Source organism: Phascolarctos cinereus, unplaced genomic scaffold (assembly GCF_003287225.1).
Source record: "Phascolarctos cinereus isolate Bilbo 61053 unplaced genomic scaffold, phaCin_HiC Scaffold_9;HRSCAF=440, whole genome shotgun sequence".
Classification (NCBI taxonomy): Eukaryota; Metazoa; Chordata; class Mammalia; order Diprotodontia; family Phascolarctidae; genus Phascolarctos; species Phascolarctos cinereus.
The window spans coordinates 2342320-2365523 of NW_027556402.1; the positions used below are offsets into that span (position 1 = coordinate 2342320).

The 23204-nt window shown below is 50.4% G+C and overlaps 1 protein-coding gene and 1 long non-coding RNA gene across 2 annotated transcripts in view; both read left to right on the top strand.

Annotated features, from left to right (window-relative positions):
- Positions 1 to 603: 603 nt before the first annotated feature.
- SLC7A2 (solute carrier family 7 member 2) overlaps positions 604 to 23204 on the top strand; it is a 67690-nt gene continuing 45089 nt past the window's right edge. The window contains exon 1 of the mRNA XM_020976752.2: positions 604 to 791. The gene's annotated coding sequence lies outside the window, so the exon portion shown is untranslated. The remainder of the gene's footprint in view (positions 792 to 23204) is intronic.
- On the top strand, positions 18417 to 22318 carry LOC144455235 (uncharacterized). The gene is made up of 2 exons (XR_013483953.1): positions 18417 to 21201; positions 21843 to 22318. It is a non-coding gene; the product is annotated as an uncharacterized LOC144455235 (long non-coding RNA).

Here is a 23204-nt window from a genome sequence, read left to right on the forward strand (position 1 = left end):
CTCTTGAGGCAAAGCCTTTACCTCTGAGATGCCTAAGGGGGTATTTGGTGAGATGGGCTGGGGCTCTGCAAGGCTGGGCCAGGTTTGCTAGAGATGCCCCGTAGAGCGGCCAAGTTCGGGCGCTCGGGGAGACCCCACCTCCAAGCCAGGGTCCAGATCTTTGGATGAGGCCAACGGAAGGGGTTGGGGAAACACTTCGCGCATCTCTAAGATGGGTTAGGATCCTGGAAGTACACCCCGCCCCTCATCCCCCAGGCTGAGGTGGACAGGGGGTATTATACCCCTCTCCACACCAGCCCAGCGCTTGATGAAACTGAGCTAGAGGAAGAGGCGGCAGGGACTGCGAGGTGGGGAGAACCTCACAGACGGGTGGTAGAGGGGAGGAGGGGTAAGTATGCGGAGGGTGGCTTTTACTCCCTGGCGGAGGGGCAGCAGGGGAGGGGCCGCAGGGGAGGGGCCAAGGGAAAGCCAGGGGTGGGGCCGAGGGCAGGTTCGTTTCCAAGCCCGGCCTATGGCGAGTTCATCCCCGCCCCAGCCCGACCCCTCCCTCAACCCCACCCCCCACGGCTCCCAGGATTTCGCCCACCCCCTGGCCGGAGTCCCACGCCGGCGCCTAGGCCGCGCACACTTAAGCACCCGCCCTTCAGCCCTCGGGCCACACTGCCAGTCAGACAGCCGGGCGGGCGGTGGGTCCTCTTTTCGGCTCTTCCTCCAGCGTTTCGGCCAAGGGCAGCCAGACAGGCAGGCAGGCGGGCAGGCACGGCGAGCTGCCCGGCGCGGTCGGTAGTTAGGTGAGTCGGCTCGGACTAGGGAGGAGGACGGTCGGGCTCGGGGTGAGGGACGGCAGGGCCGTAGGGCCGTGAGCGCGAGCCGCTAAGGGGTGTGCGGGGGAACGGTCTGCCACACTGGGGACCCTGGAGCCTGTGCCCGGTCTCTCCTCTTCCCTCCCCTCCCCGCCCCTGTCCCCGCGGCTCCCGGGCGCCGGTGGTTAAATATAGACTTGGTCTCGGCTAGGTTGGGGGGCGGAGGAGGGGGGAGGCAACGGGCGCCCTTTCTGCTCCGGAGCTGGCAGCCGGGGTCCGTGCCCTCGGGGCAGAGCGCCGATTGGCCGGGAGGGCCCGATCTTGGGGGGAAGGGGTCCAGAAGGCCTCCCCTGGAAGAGGAGAAGGCCAAATTCTCCCGCTGAGAGTCGTCTGTCAGGGGCTCGGAAAGAGCTCGACCTAAAGCCCAGAGCCTGAGTTCAAGCTGCTAAGTCCCGGCTCACTTCTTGCACGCAAGTCATTGCCCCTCTGGGGGCCTCAGTTTCCTTGTCTGAAAAATGAACGTCTAGACTCCCTAGACGTTCCAACCAGCTGTGATGAAGCACCTGCTGGGTGCATAGGAGGGACCAAGAATTCCTCAGTCTCTTCCCTCTGGGAGCTTACATCCTATTGGCACCCTGTATGCCAGTAAGTAACGAAAGACACCCCCTGCCCTCCAACCCCCAGGGATGAGCAGAGAGGGAGGCGCTGCTAACTCTGGAGCCGGGAATGCTGAATTGGGAACTTTGCTCGCTGGCAGCCGAATGTTTACAGCCGATGGGCAAAGGAGACTCGTTTGGAGAAGAACAGATCCCCTTCCCCGGACTTTCTGTAGGATTGTTCTTTCGCAGGCATGGAGCAATTGTCTCCATCCCTGTTTGGGATCCCAAGGTGCGGTTAACTGTACACAGTGATTAAGTACCGACTGTTTACCAAAAAAAGCTTAGGGTTGGTATTCGGGAAGATAGAATTTGGAAAGAAAAAAAACAGGGCCGGGGTCCTCTGGGGCCTCGTCCAGTTTACTTCCTCTTCTCCATCTGCCTCAGAACAATGCCCAAATACTTGTCCAGGATGGCAAAGGGCTTCGGAGATCGACAAACTTTAGAGTTTGGACAGACGTGGAGAGAGGAGGGGGCTGGTGCCTTGATTCCAGCCAGAGTCCTTCCAGGGCCACTGAGAGCTGGGGCCTGGAAACACTGAGGGCTGGCAGTGGGTAGGAGTTACAGAAGGGCGGATTTCCGAAACCCTGCCTAACAGCTAATTAAACATAATCGGAACGGGCAGCCTTGTCACGAAGCCTTTTAGTGGAGTTTAGGGGACCACTGGCTGGGGAGGGGGGGAGTTGGACTCTGAGGGCCCGCCCCTATTCTACCTAAAAAGGTCTGTTCTGGGCTTTCTGTCCCTAGGCCCTTTTCCCACCCTGGGCTTGTTCTATCCTGATTTGGGGGGTTGCTCTCCTGCTTCCCTTTTCACCTGTTGGTTAGTTGTACTGGCTTCCCTAAGAAATGCCCCTTTTAAGAAAAGCCTTCTCTGACTTGTGGCTTTTACAGACCCCTTTCTTGGGGACTTTCTTCTCTCCCACTGGCTTTTGCGCTTCATGAAGAGGTGATATGAGAGGGCTCTAGACCTGAAGTAGGGAAGGCCTGGCTGTCAAGCCACCTCAAGACCCTTGCCAGCCACGTATCCCTGGATAAGACTCTTCAGGGCCCCATTTGGGGTTTTCTTGGCAGAGATCCTGGAGTGGTTTGCCATTTCCTTCTCCGGCTCATTTTACAGATAAGGAAAGTGAGGCAAACAGGATGAAGTGACTTGCCCTGGGGTCACACAGCAAATAAGTATCTGAGGCCAGATTTGACCTCAGGAAGATGAGTCTTACTGTTTTACTCCTCTTTTAAAGGAAGGGTTTGGACTCGTTGGCATTGCCTTCTAGCCTGGGGCCCTCTTTGAAGGGTCTAATATGCTCTGGCCTGAGTGCCAGCCTCACCCTGGACACACACACCAGGGATTGCTAAAACTTGTTACTGTTGCTCATGGGATACCAGGCATTTGACCTGACAGGTGCACGTGTCCTCACCCAGCTTTGACGTCCTGCATCCAGGATCTAAATGGGGGGGTGGGGGTGGAATTCAGCATTGAGTTGGGGGAGAGGTGCCTAGACAGAGGTAACCACCCAGCGTCATGCAATGAGTGAGTGTCCCACCCAAGACTGGGACTGATCCAGCCTCCCTAGGCACAGCTCTGTTAGCCATGCTGTGGTCAAACCCACCTGTATGCTGGGTGCTATGGTAAATATGGGGATAGACATATCCCCATAGAAGGCAAAAGACAGTCCCTGCTGCAAGGAGTTTCCGATCTAATTTAGCAGCTTTATGTAGTGGTGGAGGGCAGCTGGGTGGTGTGGTGCTTAGAATACTGGGCCTGGAGTCAGGGAGACCTGAGTTCAAATCTGCCCTCAGACTAGCTGTATGACCCTGTCACTTAATGCTGTCTGCCTCAGTTTCCTCATCTGTAAAATGAGCTGGAGACAGAAAGGACAGACCACTCCAGTATCTTTGCCAAGAGTGCTGAACTTGGGGCCCCAGAAGATCTGAGCTCTGTCATGGAGGGAAGAAGGCTTGAACCTTTGATAAACTCTGGAGGCAGAGCTAGGCAGGATGACAAGTGGGCAGAAGCTACAAAGAAGTAGATTGAGCTCCGGGAAAGAAAACAAGGGCCCCCTCAAGGTGGAATGGGCTGTGTTGAGGGGTGGCATTGAGGGTAGTGAAAGCCCCATCCACAGAAGGCTTGAAATGAGGCTGTATGGAATCCCTGCTAGTAGAGGGAACTTTCATCAAAGTGTGATTGTGTTCAAAGCCCTTTCCGCTCTGAGGGTCTGTGAAGTGTAGGCAAGGTATGGCTAACCTTGGAGCCAGAAAGACCTGGGTTCAAGCCCCACCTCTGACTGTGTGAACCTGGCCGTCACTTTACCCCTGAGTGCAGAGAAGGTGCCAGCCTACATTGGTAGAGGGATTCTCCTCACCTGGAAGTTCCCTGTGCCAATGATATCACAATAGACCTCTTCTGTTGGGAGCCAAGAGTTCAAGGGATCAGGTCAGAGTTCTTCACCACACTGTACATTCATCCTCCCCCATGGCCTTTTGTACTTTTCCAGAAGGTAATGGGATGAAGATTTGAACCCTAGCAGTAAGGCAATGCCTTCTTTCTACCCCATGGGTCTCAGTTTCCCCATTTTAAAGTTTGTGGGCTGAATCTAGATAACCCGAGGCAAGTCTCTTAGTGTTCCTGGTCTTAGCTCCTCTATAAATGAAGAGGCTGGTCTCTGAGGTCCCTTCCAGCTCTAGAAGCCTCTTATCTTGTGACTCCTGGTTCTGTCCTGGGGCCCCAGAAGACTCCCCAGTCCCCATTGCCCTGCCTCCTTGCACTGAGGGCACTTTGTTCTTACAGGATGTTAGCCTGGTAGGTGTCAAACCAGCGAGGAGGGCATCATCATCCCTGGGATTAAGTCCCTGACTTTAGACCAAAGGGCTGGAGCTCTCAAAATAAAGCTTCTTGTCTCTCCCAAGTCAAATAAGTGGAGGCAGAGCTGGTCACTCCTTGGCCTGCCAGCTTCCCTCTCTGGCTGGTGGAGGGCATCTTTTTAAAAAAATTATTTGTTTATTTTTAGTTTTCAACTTTCATTTCCATAAGATTTTGAGTTTTAAATTTTCTCCCCCTCCCCAAGATGGCATGTAATCTGATATAGGCTCTACACATACATTCATATTAAGCATATTTTCCCATTAGTCAGGATGTAAAGAGCATTTGGAATTAATGGGAAGGACCACGAATAAGAAGCAATAAAACAAGACAACAAAGGAAAAGGACAGCAAATAGTCTGCTTCCACCTGCATTCAGACTCCAGGGTTCTTTCTTTGGATGTGAATAGCATTTTCCATCATGAGACTTTTGGAGATGTCTTAGAGCCTTGCATTGCTGAGAAGAGCTAAGTCTATCAAAGTCAGTCACCTCACAATGTGGCTGTTACGGTGTACAATGTTCTGGTTCTGCTCACTTCACTCATTACCAGTTCATATAAGTCTTTCCAGGTTTTTCTGAAGTCTACCTACTCATCATTTCTTATAACACAGTAGTATTCCATTACATTCGTATACCACAACTTGTTCAGCTGTTCCCCAACTGATGGGCATCCCCTCAATTTCCAATTTTTTGCCACCACAAAAAGAGCTGCTATAAATATTTTTGTACATGTGGGTCCTTTTCCCATTTGTATGATCTCTCTGGGATATATAGCCCTAGAAGTGCTATTGCTGGGTCAAAGGGTATGCACATTTTATAGCCCTTTGGGCATAGTTCCAAATTGCTCTCCAGAATGGCTAGATCAGTTCACAACTTGGTGGAGGGCATCTTGACCAAGGCCGGGGTTGGCGTGGGGAAGCAATCTCCATTGGACCTTTTGGTCAGGCTGGAGCTGGGTCCCTGATTCCCCTTGGTCTCTGTCCTGCTCCTCCTTAAATGAAGTCAGTAATGATTAGAGATTAGCAGAGGTGCACAATGACTTCACAGGATTTCTGTGGGTCTGGGCACCTACCCATTCCACAGAGTGGCTTGAGGCTGACCAGCTTCAGAGATCAGCCCGTGGCAGCCTCTTCTGTTGGATTCCCTCAGAAAGACCTGAAGTTTCCCTCCTTTGCCTCCCTTACCTAAGGGACGTCTCCTTGGAGCTTTGTGTTTCCCTTTGGCTCTGCCAGTCTTTGGAATTGGGCTGGCACTTGACTGTACATGTGCTTTGGGGAAATGAAATGAAGGATTTCGTCCCTTTTTGCTCCTTTCAGCTAGGAGAGAAACAAGCTAGTGGTTAAGTGTGTGTGTGTGTGTGTGGTGTGTGTGTGTGTGTGTGTGTGTGTGTGTGTGTGTGTGTGTGGCTATGGGAAAACTGCTCAAAGTTGCCCAGTCTGCCTCAAGAAAGGCTACTTTTTTGGTATGTTTTCCAGTCATCCAAGACTTTGCATTTTCCCATCTCCTCAGTGGGTTTGGGTGCTTCTTTTCTCTTTATGGAAAATGGTTTGTGCTGGTCATGGACTAAATGATTGGTCATCCTTTCTATGCTCTGGCCTCATGGATGCTTTGCTCCAGAATGGCTCCCTACTGCCTCCTGGGGAATGCTTAAACTCTTTACCTTGGCACAATGCTGTATTAAGTGTTGTATCCTACTGCCTCCCAGTAGAAAAAAAGCCCCTTGGAGGCAGAGACTGTCTTTGCCTCCTTTCATATTCCTAGCCCTTACTACAGAGCCTGGCATATAATCGGTTAATGAGTGTTGTTGATTGATTGGGTTAGATAAGAAATTGAATTGTCCTAGATCAGCCTATTGACTGCTGGAAGGAACCTTAAAACCTTCATTTTACTTATGGGGAAACTGAGGCATAGAGAACTCATAGGAGTCTGGAAGAAAATGCAATGACTTGCAGAGGTTGACATAGAAAGTATAGGTGAAATTCGAACCCAGGTTCCCTGCCTCCAAAGCCAGAATTCTTTCCTCTGTGCCCTAGATAACAAGTAGCCATTTGGGCTTAGGTCCGCAGACTTCACATCCGGGGCTCGTACATACATGTGTCACCTGGTACCTGTGAGGAGATTCAAGCTGCTGGTCGGGTGGGCTTTCTGCCCACCTCGGAAAGCTATGTTCCTGGTGGGGCCCAGAACTTGGGGGCGGAAAGTAACCTTTGTCTTGGTTTGTTTTGCCAATAATAAGTGACAGTTAGGTACCTACTGTATGCAAAGTGCTGGGCTCTAGGCTAGAGCAGAATCTATGCCCTTGGGGATCTTACAGACCCCGACGTCTTCCAAGGCTCTGATGCCCAGCCAGCCTCTCAAAGCAGACTCTGAGGTCTTTCAGAGCCCCAAGGTGGGCCGGCCCCCTTTTGATGGTCCTCTGTTTTCTGGTTTCCAGTTTACTTTGGAAGTGTTTCTGATGGGAGGATAAGTCACACATTTGTACATCCCATCTTACGGATCTTCCCAATTGGAAGGACTTCATGGGGAAACCTTTTTCAAAGTCAAAGATCCTTTTCTTTTCCTTTCTTTTCTTTTTTTTGGTTAGGCAATGGGGTTAAGTGACTTGCCCAGGGTCACACAGCTAGTAAGTGTTATGTGTCCGAGGCTGGATTTGAGCTCAGGTCCTCCTGAATCCAGGGCCAGTGCTCTATCCACTGCACCACCTAGCTGCCCCATAAAGATCCTTTTCAAAGGCCAAGAATTCGTTGGTTGCTCCTGCATAAAATAAGGTTATTTATTTATTTTAAAAATAAATTAGTGTTTTCCTATGCTGGCTTTTCTTGAAGTATCTCCTGGGTCTTTTCTGGAGGGTTTAGGGAAAACACCCATGGGATCCCAGGCCTCAATCTGGAAGAGGCCCAAAAGGGCACCCAGTCCAAGCCCTTCATGTTCCAGATGAGCTGTAAGAAGCATCAGTCAGAAGCAATGTTGTGAGTGAGTGGGAGTCATGCTGAGAAAACCAGAGAGTCCTGGCAGAAAGGTAGCGAGACTAACCCAAGGTCACTGAGTTAGTGGAAGGGCTGAGCTGGCAGTGTTCCATGCTGCCTCTTCTGGGGCCATTGCAGTGGGTCTACCAGCTGTAAAAAGGCTCTGTTTGGACTTGGCAGCACATTTAGGCATGGCTCAACATACCTCATTCTCTTAGATCTTTTCTGAGACCATATCCTAAAGACAGATGTGGAGCAAAGGACACTGAATTTGGAAGCAGAGGACTGAGGTTTGATGCCTGTCTTGAAGCTGACCAGCTGTGTTACCTTGGGCATATCAGCTAACCCCTTAAGCCTCAGTTTTCCCATCTGTAAAAGGGGGATTCTAATAACTTTCATTGCTGTCATCATGTGGTGGTTGTGAACTTTGATGACCTTAAACTACAACAGAAAGGTAGGTTCTTATTACTATTAGTAGGTACTGAGTGGCCTTGGTGCTCACTTCATTTTTCCATCTGATAACTTGCTTTCATTTCACTGTTGACACTTTCGATCCTTAGATATTTACTGAGAAACTATGCTGTTTGACTGCGTTTTTAACTCCCACCTGGTGCTTTTACCACCTGGACTTTTTCCCTTTTTCTTTTTGAAACTACATGTACCATAGATTAATCCAGCTTTAGGCTGGCCATGTTCTCCGGACATCCAAGACTCTCCCAGGGCCTGAGCTTTCCCTGACATACACACAAAAGCTCCCCCTTTCTGTACATCAGTATTCTCCAGTGATACTGCCTGGCTGTGAATCAAGGAACACCATGATCCCGGAAGAATCCAAAAGATGCTTATTGAAGCTGCTAGAGGGCGGCAGAAATGGGGCTGGCCCAAGGAAGGAGGCTACTCGATCCTGCCAACTGTGACCTGAGGTGAAAGAACCCGTCCAGGAAATGTCTGTTTAAAAAAGGACAGGGAGGTGGGCACATAGAGCAGGGAGGGTTAGAGGGTGGATGGCCCAGCACCGCCCATTTAGAGACAGAGCTCAGGCATTCTGGCAAGTTACACAGGAGAATGGCACAGTATGAGAAGGTGAGCTGGGCTGCAATCTGAATCATGGGAGGGAAAGACTGTTACTTGGCAAACAGTAGTAAAGCTTTTCATGCACCCATTATCTAAGTTTTGAGCTGCTACTCTGGATTAAGGCCCCAAATGACCAAGGGAAGTCTAGCAGGACTTTCTTTAACCAACGTTTTCATAAAGTTATGAAATTCCTTCCTAACTCCTTAATTGTATCATGTCATCATAGGACTGTTTATAGGACATGCCTTTGATTGACCCCAACTTCTCAGGGAGCATCCTTTGAAATGGGAGTGTGAAGGGCTGGTTGCCATATGGTGGCAGATGTGCCCAAGAAGACAATTCTACAGAGCTCTGAAGTTGTTGATTGCATCAGTTCTGCTAAACAGACCTTTTCAAAATGAACTTTATTCGCTTGGCAGTCATGGGGCAGCTTGAGGTGAAAGGAGTTGGTCAACAGGCATTATTATTAAGCACCTACTATGTGCTAAGTATTGAACTAAACCCTGGGGATAGGAAGAAAGGCAGGTAGTTCTTAATGATTGCCTCATTTGCTTCCTCTGTTGGACACTAGACCTTCCGTGCAGGATTACCATGCTTCCTTTCTAGCCATCTTAGTGATTCCTGAATCTTCCATTTGGAAGGGACCTCCCCTCTGGCAGCCAGCCCAGACTGCCCATGAACTGCTGTCTTCTGCAAGACTACTGTCTTCTACACATACTGGACAGGTGATTATCCAACCTTTCCCCTTATTGAGGCACTCAGCTGGTTCACCTTGGGGACAGCCCTCATTGCTAGGAAACCTTGCTTCAAGCCTAGATTTGCTCTTCTACAACCTCCTCACATTGGACTTGATTCTGCCCTTTGGGGTCAAACAATCAAATCAAATCCCTCCAGGATTGTGTCCATAGAGGACCCTATTATCCAGACAAACTGTCCTGCTCCACGCTCCCTTACTCCTAGGACAGCTCCCCTCCTCTTTCCTTGCTGAATTAGTAGTCCTTCTCCAAAGCCCAGCTTACATACAGTCCTCCCCCAGACACTAACCCTTCCACTCTGAGGTCACCTTTTCATGCAGCCCTTTGGTGTGCATATCTGTTATGTCTGTATACTGTTCTCATTTGCGTTACTGATCCCTTAGTCTCTCATCCCCCACTAGACCATATATCTTTCAGCACCTTGGACAGAGCCCCAGCATTCAGCAGGTGCTTCCTAAGTGTGGCTTCTGTTGTTCTAGGCCAGCTCAGCCCAACTCCACCCCATCCCCCATTGTGCTGTGTCCTATAACTTTGTGCCCTCCATCTTAGACCTCTTCCTCCCACATTCCTTCTGTCTTATAGTCATGGAAACCTAGATCTTCTCCCTGGTTGCACTCTCTAGTATTGGACCCTTTTCCTCTTGTGCCCCTAGCACAGTGGGTCAGGCATATTCTGCTCCCCAAAGCCTTTCCAGATCTTCTCTCATCCCTTCACTCCATATGGCCTCCTTTGATAGCATAGTACCATTCCCACCAGACTCTATCCCTGTTGCTGTCCTCTACCCACCTCCATCTTGCCTCCTTCCTTCCTCATGATGGTTACTGGCCATTTTGGTGACCTGCCAGTTTCTCAGCTCTCTGCTCATTTCTGCCTCTCCATTATCTCACCTGTAGACCTCCAGGGGTCATCATCCTAACCCTCTGTCAGTCAGAGGTTTCACACAAAGTGTAGGACTCTAAAATCCCCTGTTCTGGTCACACTTAACTTGGCAATCATCCAACAAGGATATGCTGACTGTTTCACCTCCTGAAAACATATTTCTGTTATGACCTCTAATCAGTCCATCCAGTCCATCCATTTCTCTTGTTCTGACCTCACTTTCTTCCCTTCAGAATCTTAAACTCAACAATCATTTGGTAAGTCTCTTCTCTGGGCCAAGGCATTGTGCTTGAGTCTTAGGCACCAGGGATGCAAAGAAATGATGGAAAACAGCCTTGCCTTCAGAGAGCCTGTATTCTGCTGGAGACAGTGAGCATTTAAGTAGCCAAACCAATGCAGTAGACTGTGAAGAAGAAGGAAGAGTAATTACCCTAACCCAGTGATCAAGAGAGCCCTGCTCCTCCCACACAGCACAGGAGCAGAGAAGGGGAACCAGAGAGACTATATTCAGTCTTACTGGCATGAAGATCTATCCTCACTTCCTCTCACTCCTAACAACAAAGCAAGGAAAACACAACCCTTGTTTTCAAATGATTGTTATTACCATTATTATTCACAGAGAAGGAAACTCAGGTCAAGCAGGTCTCCCCAAGTCACATCTAGGAAGTGGCTGAGATTTGAACCCAGCTCTTTTTGGGGAGATTCTGCCCATCATGTTTTCCACGTGGTAAGCACATGCTCAGGAATGCTGGGGAAGAATGTTATAAAAGGGCCTTCTTATCCTAGGAATTCTTGGCCATCTGCCTTCCTGGTTGGTGAGTGGTTCTGTATTGGCCCATTTGTTACCCAAACGCCTCCGCCTGGGTATTTACATCTGTGATCCAGCCTGTGGGGGGGGGGAGCGTAGTACACTCTGATCTGGAGGGCTTGATGCTCGAGTAGGATTTGTGTGTGGAGTTATTTCTCAATGTAGCCATTGTGGGCACATGGGTATGGTCCAGAGACGCCGCTATGTGTGGGACAGAACTCAGTCTGCAGGATGAGAGCTGTCCAAATAAAGCCTGGGCTGTTTCCTGAAGCTATAAACTTCATTTCTAGAGGGGGAAAGTGACTGATGGACTATTTTTTGTCCCCTGATGGGGACAATTCACACTCCTCTGGTGAATGGAGTTTTTACAGAGCCCTTTGGTTGCGTCAGCCACAATTCAGCAGTACAGTATTATGGCCCCATTATAAAGATGGGGAAACAAAGGCTTGAGCAGGGCAGATGCAATTGGCTGGTTGGGAGCAAGGGAGGGATCCCTGGACTAGAGAATGCCACCTTGGTGTAGTGGAAAGAGGGCTAGACTTAAAGTCAGAAGGCCTGCTGACCATAAGTGACCTTAAGCAAGGCCTTCCCTTCTGTAAAATGAGGGGGTGAGACTCGATCTTTATTAGCTCAAACATGCTGTACAGTGAAAACTTGTTATGGTCAGAAACCTCTCTAATATATTTCTTGAGTTGAACATTTTGATGGAAAATGACTTACTGATGAAGATACAGATAGTGATGAGCCAGTGACCCTAAGTGAGTTGGGTTGACTCTCTCATTAACTGGGAGAGGATTTAAAGAGGACCCTAGTTCAATTCTAACATTTTCTAGACAAAGAAGCTGAGGGTGTGAGAGGTTACGGACTGGCAGGGGGTCACACGGCTGGCAGCCATGCAAAGACTGGAAGTCTGAGTCTTCTGATCCCCAGGTGGAAGTGCTGAGGTGTTAGTCTTTTCTCACTCTGCTGCCTCCTTGAGTAAGAATGGGACCGGTGGAGATCCCCACGAGAAGAGTTTCATTTCTGGACAGATTTTGCACTTACGATGTTCTCAGAACGTCAGTATTTTTTAATGAGACATTTAATACATTTCAAAAATGCCCGTGTTACAGTCTCAGATGGACCTTGCCATCATAGAAGAGTCCGACCCAACACCCTAATAAGACAGACTACATGGTATAGTGGAGAGTGTGCTGGCCCTGGAGTTGGGAAGATCTGAGTTCAAATCCTTTTGATGTGAATTCCCTGTGTGATTGAAGGCAAATGGCCATCTCCTTGAGCCTCTATTTCCCCATCTCTAAGATGGGGATTGTGGTGCCAACCTCATTTATGTTCAGTTGGGTTATCCTATATGTAAACCTATTGCTATAGTTCTGGGTAAATGTCATTTAAAAAAATTAATAGTATTTTTTCAAATTGCACATAAAGACAATGTTTAACATTTCTTAAAAATTGAGTTCCAAATCATTTCCCTCCCTCACCACCCCTTCCCTAAGATGGTAAGCAGTTTGGTGTAGGTTATACACTTGAAATCACATAAAACACTTCCATATTAGTCATGTGTGAAAGAGACACGGGCCAAAAGAAAGGAACTACAAAAATATAAAGTGAAAATGGCCTGCTTCAATCTGCGTTCAGAGTCCATCAGCTCTTTGTCTGGAGGCAGATGGAATTTTCTGTTATGAGTCCTTGGGAATTGTCTTGGATCGTTGCATTGTTGAGAAGAGCCGAGTTAATCATAGTTGAGCAGCACACGGTGTTGCTGTTACTGAGTACAACATTCTCCTGGTTCTGCTCACTTCACTTTGCATCAGTTCATGTAAGCCTTTCCAGGTTTTTCTGAAATCTGCCTGCTTGTCTAAATGTCATTGTTTTTATTGTGTCATAATAAATGGCTGTCTAGCCGGGGCATGAAGGCCTTTGGTGAGGGGGAACTCACTACCCCCTCTTCACCGTAGCAGCCCCCATTTCTCTTTGGGGTAGCTTTTCCTATTAAAAATTTTTTTTCTCAATTCTAACCTAAATTTGCTTCCCTGCATTTTCTACCCATTACTTCTGGTTTGGCCTTCTGGAGACAGCAAAAGATGTCTTATCCCTTTTTCCACATTAGCATACTTCAAATACTGTAAAACAGTCATATCCCCTTTGTGTGTCTCCTCACTAACCATGACCACTTCTCCAACCAACCCTACTAAGGCCTGCTCTCCAGGTCTCCCACCATCCTTTTTGTCTTCTGGATGTCCTCCAAGCTTTGTAATGCCCCTCTAAAATGGGGTGGCTACCTAGGCACTGAACACTTCGCTCCAAATGTGGCCTGAGCCTGACCCCCTGACGACCTGTGGACCTGTGGCAGGAGTCTCCCAACACCGCAGAGACCTTCAGTCTCTCTTAACACAGCGGGTTGCTGGTTTGGGAGTTTGTGGTCCACTTCTGGTCTAAATTTTGATAAGTGGAGACTTTTTTTTCCCCTTCAATGAGCCACAATCTATTCTTTAAATGGGTTAGATTAAGTTAGGAAAACATCCTGTTTCAGTTTTCAAAATCAATGTCTAGAGAGCAGGTTAGGAAGATCTGGAAATAGCTGATGGGGGGGGTGGAGGAATCAGCAATACGTTTCTCTGATTGTGGGATCAGTTGAAAGCCCCTCCTTGAACACAGCATGGCTGAGTGCTCCCTGCCTCCCCATCCTGGTAATTTGGGTCCCTTTCTGCAATGAGGAAGACCAGAAGGTGCCTGCTGCACTGGCAGAGAGGGCCTCCTCGCCCAGGAATTCCATGTGCCAGTGAGAACCAGGCCTGAGACCTCGCCCTCTCTGGTCTCCAAGGTCTTTTCAAGGGTTAAGTTTCCAACCTGGGGTTTCACCTACATGGGCCCAGCTTCCTCAAGTGGCCTGCTCTGCCTCCTTCTTTTATCAGCGTTTGAATCTTTCCTCTCTCTGATGGCGTTAGGTAACAGATGGTTCGCACTTAGTTCAATGAACCACAAGCACAAAAAGCAGACTTTGCATAAAACTTTTGTGGGCGATGCATTTTATCCTGGTGAATAATTGATAGCCTGTTGACATTAATCTCATCTTATTGACCAAGGCCTTTGCGGCCCAAATGTGGCACTGTGTAGTCACTTCTAAAATTAAACTTTTGTAGCTTCTTGAAGCATTTTCCTGAGCCTGGCCCTAAGGCCTAGCAGGGAAGGGGCCTCCCTGCCTCGGGATACTGGCAGCCACGGGCACTCAGAGAACCTGGGTTCGAATTTTGGTTCAGTCCATAGTGTGACCTTTGGCAAATGCCTCAACTCCTCTGAGCATCAGATCCTCTTCCGTCACCATAATAATCACTTTTTAAAATATCGCCAACTGATGTCACGGTTGGTGTGGATGATCTGAGATCTTTCCAGCTCCGAATCCATGACCTGGATAGTGGTTAGAACACTAGGCCCAGAGTCAGGACGACCTGAGTTCAAATATGACCTTGGATTGAACAAATCACTTAAGCTTTGTCTGCCTCAGTTTCCTCAACTCTAAAGTGGAGAACATAATAGCACCTATCCCCCAGCGTTGTTGTGAAGACCAAGTCAGATACAGTCTCTAACGTGCTCAGCACGGGGCCTGGTTTGCAGTGGGTACTATAGAAATGCGAGCCCTGTCTGTTAGTATTCATTGATCCTGGGCCTTCTGGCGTTGGAGGGTGATATGGACCATTCAGCCGGCCTAAAAGGAACACCTTATTTCTCTAGTCTAACACTTCAGGATTAGAAAGTCTGTACTGTTCCAGATCCCCAGGCATCCCCTTTAGCAAACCCCTCTTCAGAGAAAGGATGCTTTGGAGAGGGTTGAGGCTGGAAGTGAGTGGGGAGGGACACTCTCCTTCTCCCTGACTTAGGTGGTGGTAGCCGGAGCCTTGGCTTACAAGGATCTGGACCAGTGTCTGGGCAGGCTGCTTGTCTGTCCTGCAACAAGCCCCTATATGCCTCCTCAAGCATGCCTCCCCGAGGTCCCATGCAGCCCCATCACTTCTGGCCCTCTGATCTGGGGCCTTCTGGAGGTTCTATGCGACCAGCCCCACCAAAGTCCACAAAGAGCTGGCCGTGTAGCCCAGGAATGTGGGTGCTGGCAACAGCTGCTGGCTACTGGGCATTCTGCAGCTGGTCATCCTCCAGGGGCAAAGAGGGGTAGTAGCTATGTCGTCCTTAGAGCAACATCCCCCTCTTTCTGGTTTTCATCCTCCTACCCACCCCACCCTGCTCTGGGTCAGATCCAGATTTTAAATCCTTTGTTGGGCGGGGCAGCTGACTCTCTGGGCCACTGGCCAGACTTTGAGCAAAGGTAAGCCCCCTTCTTGAGTTCCCGCACCCCGAGGGGTTGCGGGGCTTGAGAAGCAAAGCACCTGGATTGCTACCAGTGCTACTAAGTGCCTGGAGGGAGAATTGAGGCATCCACAGAAGATCCCCAGAGCATCCTTCAGTGTCCTGGGAAGACTGGGACCCAAAGCTGGGAGCAACCGAGTTGCACACTCTCATCTCGACCGCTGAGAAAGCTGAGGCCCAGAGGAATGAAGGGATTTGCCCAGGGTTTGGTGTTTGCAGGTGATATCAGACACAGGATTGAAAGTATGTGAAATTGTAGCAAGTATGTGATTTGCAGCTTGGGTGTGTTTGTGTGAATCTGTAATTTCATCTCTATATCAGTCAACAAACATTTATCAAATGCCTACTACTGTGCTAAGCCCTGGGATTACAAAAAGGGGCCAAAGACAGTCTCTGCCCTCAAGAAGCTTACAATCTAATGATGAAGACATGTGTGAATGTATGTACAAGACGGACATATACAACACACACACACACAAGATGCATATGAGATAAGTGGAAAAAAATGAATGGGCAGAAAGCGCTTGAACTAAGAGCTTCCTGTGACAGGTGAGTTTTTGGTTGGGACTTGAAGGAAGCCAGGAGGCAGAGATGAGGGGAGAGCGGCCAGGTGTGGGAAACAACCTGAGGGAATGCTTGGAGCCAAGAGATGGAGGGCCTCTCTAGGAGGGAAGCCAGTCCATCCTGGGGAGGAAGGTACTAGAAGATTGGGAAGGCGGGCGGGCGGGTGAGGAAGGGCTCTGAACGCCAAACAGACCTGGAGGCGGAGGGGAGTGACATGGTTGGACTCTGCAGAAACTCAGTGAAAGCACTGCTTATACCAACACAGCTTCCTGTCCTTGGAGACTGAGCCAGCCAGGCCCGAAGCGGGCTCACTCAACCACACTGCCCTCTCACTCCTTCTGCTCTTGTTTGCCTTTCCCTCGGAATCTGCCACAGCCAGGGGCTCGGGGCTGGTGTGTACTTTTCTACAGGTACTTATTGCTGTCCAAGGCAAGGCTTGGCCTTTCGGGGAGAAGGGACTGGAGATAATGGATCGCATCAAAGAGAAAAACATCATGGACTTGGCTAACAGAGCAGGCAGAAAAACAGGGGAGTTTTTCAAGTTTTAAAGGCAAAAAATGTGTTGAAGCCAAACAAGGCAGTGAGAGCTAATGGCAGAAGTGTGAGTAGCTTCAGCCCTAGCCCTTAGCACTATGTGATGTCTCCCTTACCTTCTTTGAAGCTCGGTTTCCCCCTCTGTAATGTGGAGTTGGCATCTCCAAGGGGCCTTTGGGCACAGGCTCCTGGCATATGAAATGCCCAAAGACCCACTGCCAGGTTCTGCACCGCATGTGTGGTTTGTATTTTCCCCCTACTATGTACACTGTTTCTTTCTATAGTCACCCTGAATAGATGGTGGACCTTTCACAAACCAGGCTGGTGAGGGACCATGAGATTATGCCATACATAGGATCTGGAGGCGTGACGAGTTGTCATTAAGTATGGGAAAGGGCTGTCTCATAGAAGAGGAACTTTGGTCCCCAAAGACAGATTGAGGAGCTGTGGGTAGAAATGAAGAAGCAATTTTGGCTTGATGTAGGGGAAAAACTAATGAGTGCTGTCTCAGTGGAATGGGCTTCCTTGGGAGGTACTGAGCTATTCTCCCCCCACCCCACAGAGGGCTTCAAGGTTCTATGTCCAGCATCTCGAGGAGGGGGCCCCTTGGCCTAGAAGACTTCTCAGATAGATGCCTTCCAGCACAGGGCTTCTAGGGCTGGCTATAGGACCTGGTCATTCCAAGGGACATACAGACAGCTCCTCCCTGGAGTCATGATTTTCCTAGAGCGTTTCCGCTTGGGACAGCTGGTCTCCCTTCTGATGGTTTGCTCTCGCATTCGTGGCAAAGACTTCTTCATGTACAGCAGGGAAGGGGGAAATGTTCCATGTTCATAGCCAAGACCAAACCTCAGGGACATGGGACTAGCACATAGTGACCTCGATTCTCCCAGTCTGCAGAGGGGAGAGAGGAAGGGAGGGAGAAGGCTCAGCTATGTGCTGCTGATTGGGAGCCCACCCCAGTGGATATGCGGAGAGCTCACCCACGACCCCCTGACCTGGATGACAAGAATAAGGGTGAAACTCAAAAAGAAATGTTGATGGAGAGCAAAAGTGTGTTGGGAACACTGGGTGATTCAGCAAGAGAGCTGATTCATCTCTGTTCAGTCCTGAGACCTATACTTTACAGGATCCTAAATTTAGAGCTGTAAGAGTTCTTAGAGACAATCTAGCCCCCCTCCTCACCTTGCTGAAGGGGAAACTGAGGCCAAGAGAAGAGACTTCCTTGTCAGTGATCACATAGTCAACACCTTTGGACCCTGCCTCCAGGGGCCCACAAAGCATGTGATGGGAACTACCCTGACTGTGTGTCCAGTAGGTCTGACTCCTTAACTCACAGGTTTATTCCCCACCCCAGCAAGTCCTTGGGTCATGGCAAAGCTCTCCCAACTGGTTGATTCAGAAAGCAGGCCTCTGTAGGTTTCAAACCCATCCTATAAATGCACAGAGATGGGGGGAGCGATGGAAGGAGAGACGGGAAGTGGAGAGTGAGGAAGAGACCAGGAAATAGTGTGCACTCCCAGCTGTCAGTGGGAGGCTGCCCCAGGCAGCTGGCCCTCTCCAAAACCACTCAGGATGAGAGATTTCCCAGAAATCCCTCTTTTCCCAGGGGACCTCTGATGGGAAGGAGATGTGAATCTGTGACTGCGAAGGGATCTTGAGGGTTCAGCTGCCCAGCTGTGACTGGGCTGGAGGGGGAATCGATTCTTGGAGGAGTTGTAGCTTCTCAGTGGTGTGGCCTGGGCCGAGTCCTCATACCTCTTAGGTCTCCTTCTCCTGAGCTCCCCACAGGGGGATCAACTTTAAAGCCTCTAGAAGGTGGAAGGGCGCAGTCTCCTTCTCCTCACCCATGAAGGAAGCCCCGAGGAGGGTGGTCTGGTCGACTGGCACTGGGCTCAAACCCCGCCTTAGGGACCTTCCTGGCTCCCTTCCTCCTTGTTCCGCGCCTCTGTTGCTCTGTAGTTCCTCGGAAGCCCTGTGGCCCTGACTCTAGACTCAGTGCCTGAGTGGGACAGCTTCTTGGACACCATTTTCCCTGAACATTTTTGGCTGCTTAGATGGGAGCAAGGCAAGGTTTTGCTCTGGCCTGGCAGAAGCCGTACCATAGGCATGTGAGGGCAAGATGGGATGGGTACTGGGGCAGCAGTCTGACCTTCCTTAAACATGTGCAGAGGATGCTGGGAGTAGGATATGAGGAAATAGGGCTCTGGGATTGTAACCCGGCCGTGAAGCCATGTTGCGTCAGATGAACCTTTAAACTGGAGGGGATGTTGCCAAATGCAGAGCGTTTGATCTGAGGAGGGGGTCTGGGATGGAGAAATGTTTCTGGGTACAGGCCACCTTTTTCCCTGGGGCCTGGCAGCTCATAAAGGTGCCCCTTGGGGGTTTCCCTCTGTGACAAGCGAGGCTTAGACACAATTGACCACTCTCTAAGCTCACTGGAGTACAGATTTGGGGCTGGAAAAGGCCCTTAGAGGTCATCTCATCCAAGTTCTTCCTTTAAAAAATTGTTTTAGCTTCCATTTTTAAACTAACAAGTATTTATTTTCTCTCCCTGATTTTACATTTAAAAAAAGAGAAAAGAAAACCCTTACAACAACCCTACGTAGTTAAGCAGAACGGAACCCCCCCTTTGGTCCTGTCCCGAAGTGTGTCTCTCTCCTTCGAGTCCCTCCGATGGGAGGGGGTGTTCTCTGTTGTTAGTCCTCTAGAATCTCCTGGTTGCTTCTTGACCACGCCTCCCATTTTACAGACCGAGAACCCAAGACATGTAGGGGTTAGCAGACTTGTACTCTGGTCTGACTGTGGACACAGCTCAAAGTGGATGGTGTTGGCTGCCAAAATATCTCTGGGTGACTTCTAAAGGAAGCCCGTGGGGGCCGGGGAAATGGCTAGGAAGGCTAATGGAAGGCGAGTGTCCAAGCCAGGAAAGGAATTATGACTTGGTCCCTTGAGCCTCCGGACATGAGCTGGTTTGCCAACACTTTTCTGTTAAAGATAGGTGGTCATCCAAGCTTCGCAGGTCATCCAGTAGAACATGAAGCACCCATTGTGTGTTTATCTGGGTGCTTCCTGCCCGTGGTGAGCATCCAGTCCAGCAGGGGTGGTAGGACCCACACGGTACTTCTGGACCACACTGTGGCCTGGTCAGTGTGTTAAGGGCAGAACAAGGAGCTGGGTGAGCTGTGAGGGGCAGCCTCATCACTACCACCCTCCCCAATATGGATGTTGCCATGTATTTAGTACATCACTGTCACCTCAATGCCTGTGAAGCCTAAATATTCTCGTCCCATTTTATAGATGAGGAAGCTGGTGCTCACTGCCATGAAGGGGCTTGCTCTCCTGGTCATGTTGCTAGGCTTCTCTGAGGCTTGGGCTTGAGATCTGGGTCCTTCTATGGCACTGGGCTCACTGAAGATGACAGAGAGCGTTCTGTTGCTTGACTGGCATGGGACGTGTTTGAGCTGTCTGCCTTCACCCTCTGTTGCTGGAGTTGGCAGCCCTGAGTGTAGCAGCTAGGGCCCTTGGGACATGCTGCTGCTGTGAGTACTGCCTCTCTGGCTGGGCACTTTGGGTAGACAGAGAAGCCAGTCAATGTCTCCCTTAAATCTCTGTGATCTTGGGATGCAGTGAAGGGAATGCAGTCCCTCCTGTCTTTCATGAGGAAGCAAACTCCAGTATTTTTTGTAGGTTCCTGGGCCCGAAGTTTAAGGGCTGGGAGAGACCTCAGCCATCACAGGGTCCATCCCCCTCTTTTTCCCGATGAGGACACGGAGGCCCTGGGTCCCACGGCCACTTAGCGGCAGTGCTGGGGACTAGAATCTGGGTATCCAAGTGGCTCAGCCAGCCCTCCATTTCTATGTGTTGATACTTCTGTAGAACCCGCTGCCGTCAGTTTGGGGTTTGCAGGCAGTTACCTTCGGGTTAGCCTTTACCCAGCTAACGATGGGAAAGGCAGTGCCCACTCCCAAAGTGGGGTGCGTGCAAATACTGTTTCAGGAAGGAATGGATTGTGTGGAGACCAATCGTTTTTTGCTAGCATTTGAACACTGCTGAATTGAAAGGGTTTCTGGTGTGGTGATTTTGTAATTCATGGTCCCTAAAGAATTGGAGTGAAAGGCAACCTATCTGATGGCAAGGCCCATGACAGGAGGGGTATGAGGAGGCTGGCTGATGTACAAAAAGCCAGGAATCAGGCAGAAGAGTCAGAGCGGGGACCGACCAGAGGTACTGGGGGGCCAATTACTCCAGCCTTAACCCTTGGACAATTCCAGGGAAGGGGAGCGACCCGCCCGAGGTCATCCTGGGAGAAGGGTCATCCTTAAGCTGGAAAGAGGCCTCATGGTCACCTGTTGCCACCTTGTCCTTCTGCAGATGAGGAGACCAAAGTCTAGGGAGGCGACGTGACCTGTCCAGGGTTGAACAGATAGTAAGTATCAGAGTGAGATTTGAATCCAGGCCTTCTGATACCAGAGCCAGGGGTCTTTCCAGCATCGCATGCCAAATGGCCAAACCATCAAGTGGGATTCAAACCGAGGCTGCTCATTTGGCTGGCCAGCCCTCGAGAGCTTTCTGCAGGATCCCATTTTTCCTTACTTTGAAGAACAGTGAGGCGCACAGGCACGTGAGGGACGATGGCTAAACAGGATGGAGCTACCCCAGTCCCTTCCAGGCCCAGTGGGAGGCCACAGAATGTGCCCCACTTGTAGAAAGGAGGCGGCCAGCCTGATAACCATCAGAGGCTGAGGCCAGAGCCCAAATCTAGTGAATGGAAACACAAAGGGAGGAATTTGCTGTGGCCAACAGAATACAATCTGTTTCGAATGCAGAAAAATGAGCCGAGCCATGAATGCCAGACGTTTTCAAGGCCAGGACAGACAGAGCTAGTTGGAGGAACCTGGGTGTGTTTTCATCACTCCTGAATGGGGGGGGCAGATGCAAAGGTGAGAGGAGACCAGTGAACACCCGCAGGTATGGGGGCACAGGGTGAGAGGGGAAGGTCACCTGTGTGGTGACAGCTCGTCCTGTGAAGGGAGGCCATGGGGCATGGAGGTGGGGGTGGGAGCCGAGGGCCGGAGGGTTGGGTCGGAGTGCAGATGTGACCCCCACCAGAGGGAGGAGCAAACCACCCCAGAGACGTGGGCTCAGAGCGCTATTACAGGCTGGACAATGCTGGGCAGGGTCCTGGCTTGTGCTTAGGAAGGTGACAACATAGATAAATAATAGGACCGTAGGTTTGTCAAACCAGCCAGCATCTATGATACACCTACTATGTGCCTGGCACTGGGCCCCCTGACTCGGCATTCTGGGGTGAGCGGAAAGGATGTCCACACAACAGTACAGGCATGCACATGCATTCACACGTGTATGTAAGCATGTACGTTGTGGCTGTATGTCTATGTCATAAGGGCACAGATACACGGGAGCCTCGGTGGCTGGACCAAGGCAGGACCAGGAGAAATCTCTTGCAGGGAGCAGCGCCAGTAGGGCCGGGACTGTTGAAGGGGTGAATGGTGGGAATGGGGGGCAGGCTGTAAAGGCCCTGCCTGCTAACGGGAGGACTTTGTTTGATCCCGGAGCCCAGGGGCTGCCTCGTCAACCCCTCATTTTACAGAGGAGGATGCCAAAGCCAGGACCCAGAGAGGGGACCTGCCCAAGGTCACACAGGCTCAGAGGTCAGTGACAGCCTGGTGTTCCAGCCCACACACAGCTTTGGTCCTTACACGCCGCCGCTTCATTCCCTGGCCTCAGTCTCCTGCTCTGTAAAAAGAAGAGTCGGCCTCTGTGGTCCCTCAGGTCCTTCTAGATTGCTCTGACTGTGTGACTCTCAGTCCGTTTTTCGGGAGAGCTAGCTGGTTAGCAACTCCGGCTCTTTATTTCACTTGGAAATGTTTCAAATCCCAGTTGGTGGGAAGTGGTTTTTTTCCCAGTTTTTTCTGCAGACGACCTACACCACAGCGGTGGAGCACCCACGTCCCCATCTGGGGATGACCACTGATGGCCGGAAGATAGTAACCTCCTGGGGGCAAGCACTCCATTTCCATCCACTGGCAGCTCTGCTCAGCCCGCCCCCTCGTCCCGAAATCACTTCCTTCACCAGGAAGAATGACTGGGATTTGGCTCCTTTCCCCTCCCCCTCATTTGCCTCTCCCCTCTGATTGGAGGGCTGGAGGGTGGAGCATTAAGCTCCTCCCCAAACCTGCTGCCATAGTGGGCTCCCAGCCTCCCGGGTGTCTCCCCAGCCACAGAACAGAGGGCATGCTCTGGTCCTTGGGTCCCGTCCCCCCCCCCCCCCCGCCATCTCCCTTTTGTGAACTGTCTTCTCTGTTAAATTGTAAACTCATTGAGGGCAGGGGCGGACTTTTTCTTTTGTGTATCTCCAGCCCTTAGCACAGTTCTAGGTACAAATTAGGTGCTCACAAATCTTTATTGAACGGAATTAAAACTTGGATGGGAGGACTGGTTCTTCTTTGTGTCTCTGGCTCTCTGCATGGACGCTCAGTGAATGCACTGGATCGAAGTCGTGAGGGAGTGCTCTACTCCCTCAACTTGACTCCAACCCCACTGCCACTCGGGCTTTGTTCTGGGCTGACTTCATGGTTTAAGAGCTAGGAGACATCCTGGAGTCCCACTTTACAGGTGAGGAAACTCAATCCCAGCGAAGGAATCTGCCCAAGGCGACTCGAGTAAAAATAGCCCGGCTGGGATTCCACCCCACACCCGCTGCCGCCAAACCCAGCACACACAACGCCAGCATGTGGCCCCTGCTATAAATCACACGCGCAGAACTGCTCTTGGTTCTATGGCTTTTAAAGGTGCAGATCCCTTTTCTCCCAATAACCCTGAGAGGGAAGCGAGGACGCATCCCTGAATCTCCAAGCTGAAAGGGATTTCGGAGGCCAAACCGTATCTCAATTAGAATCCCCTTCTAACACAAGCAGTAAGT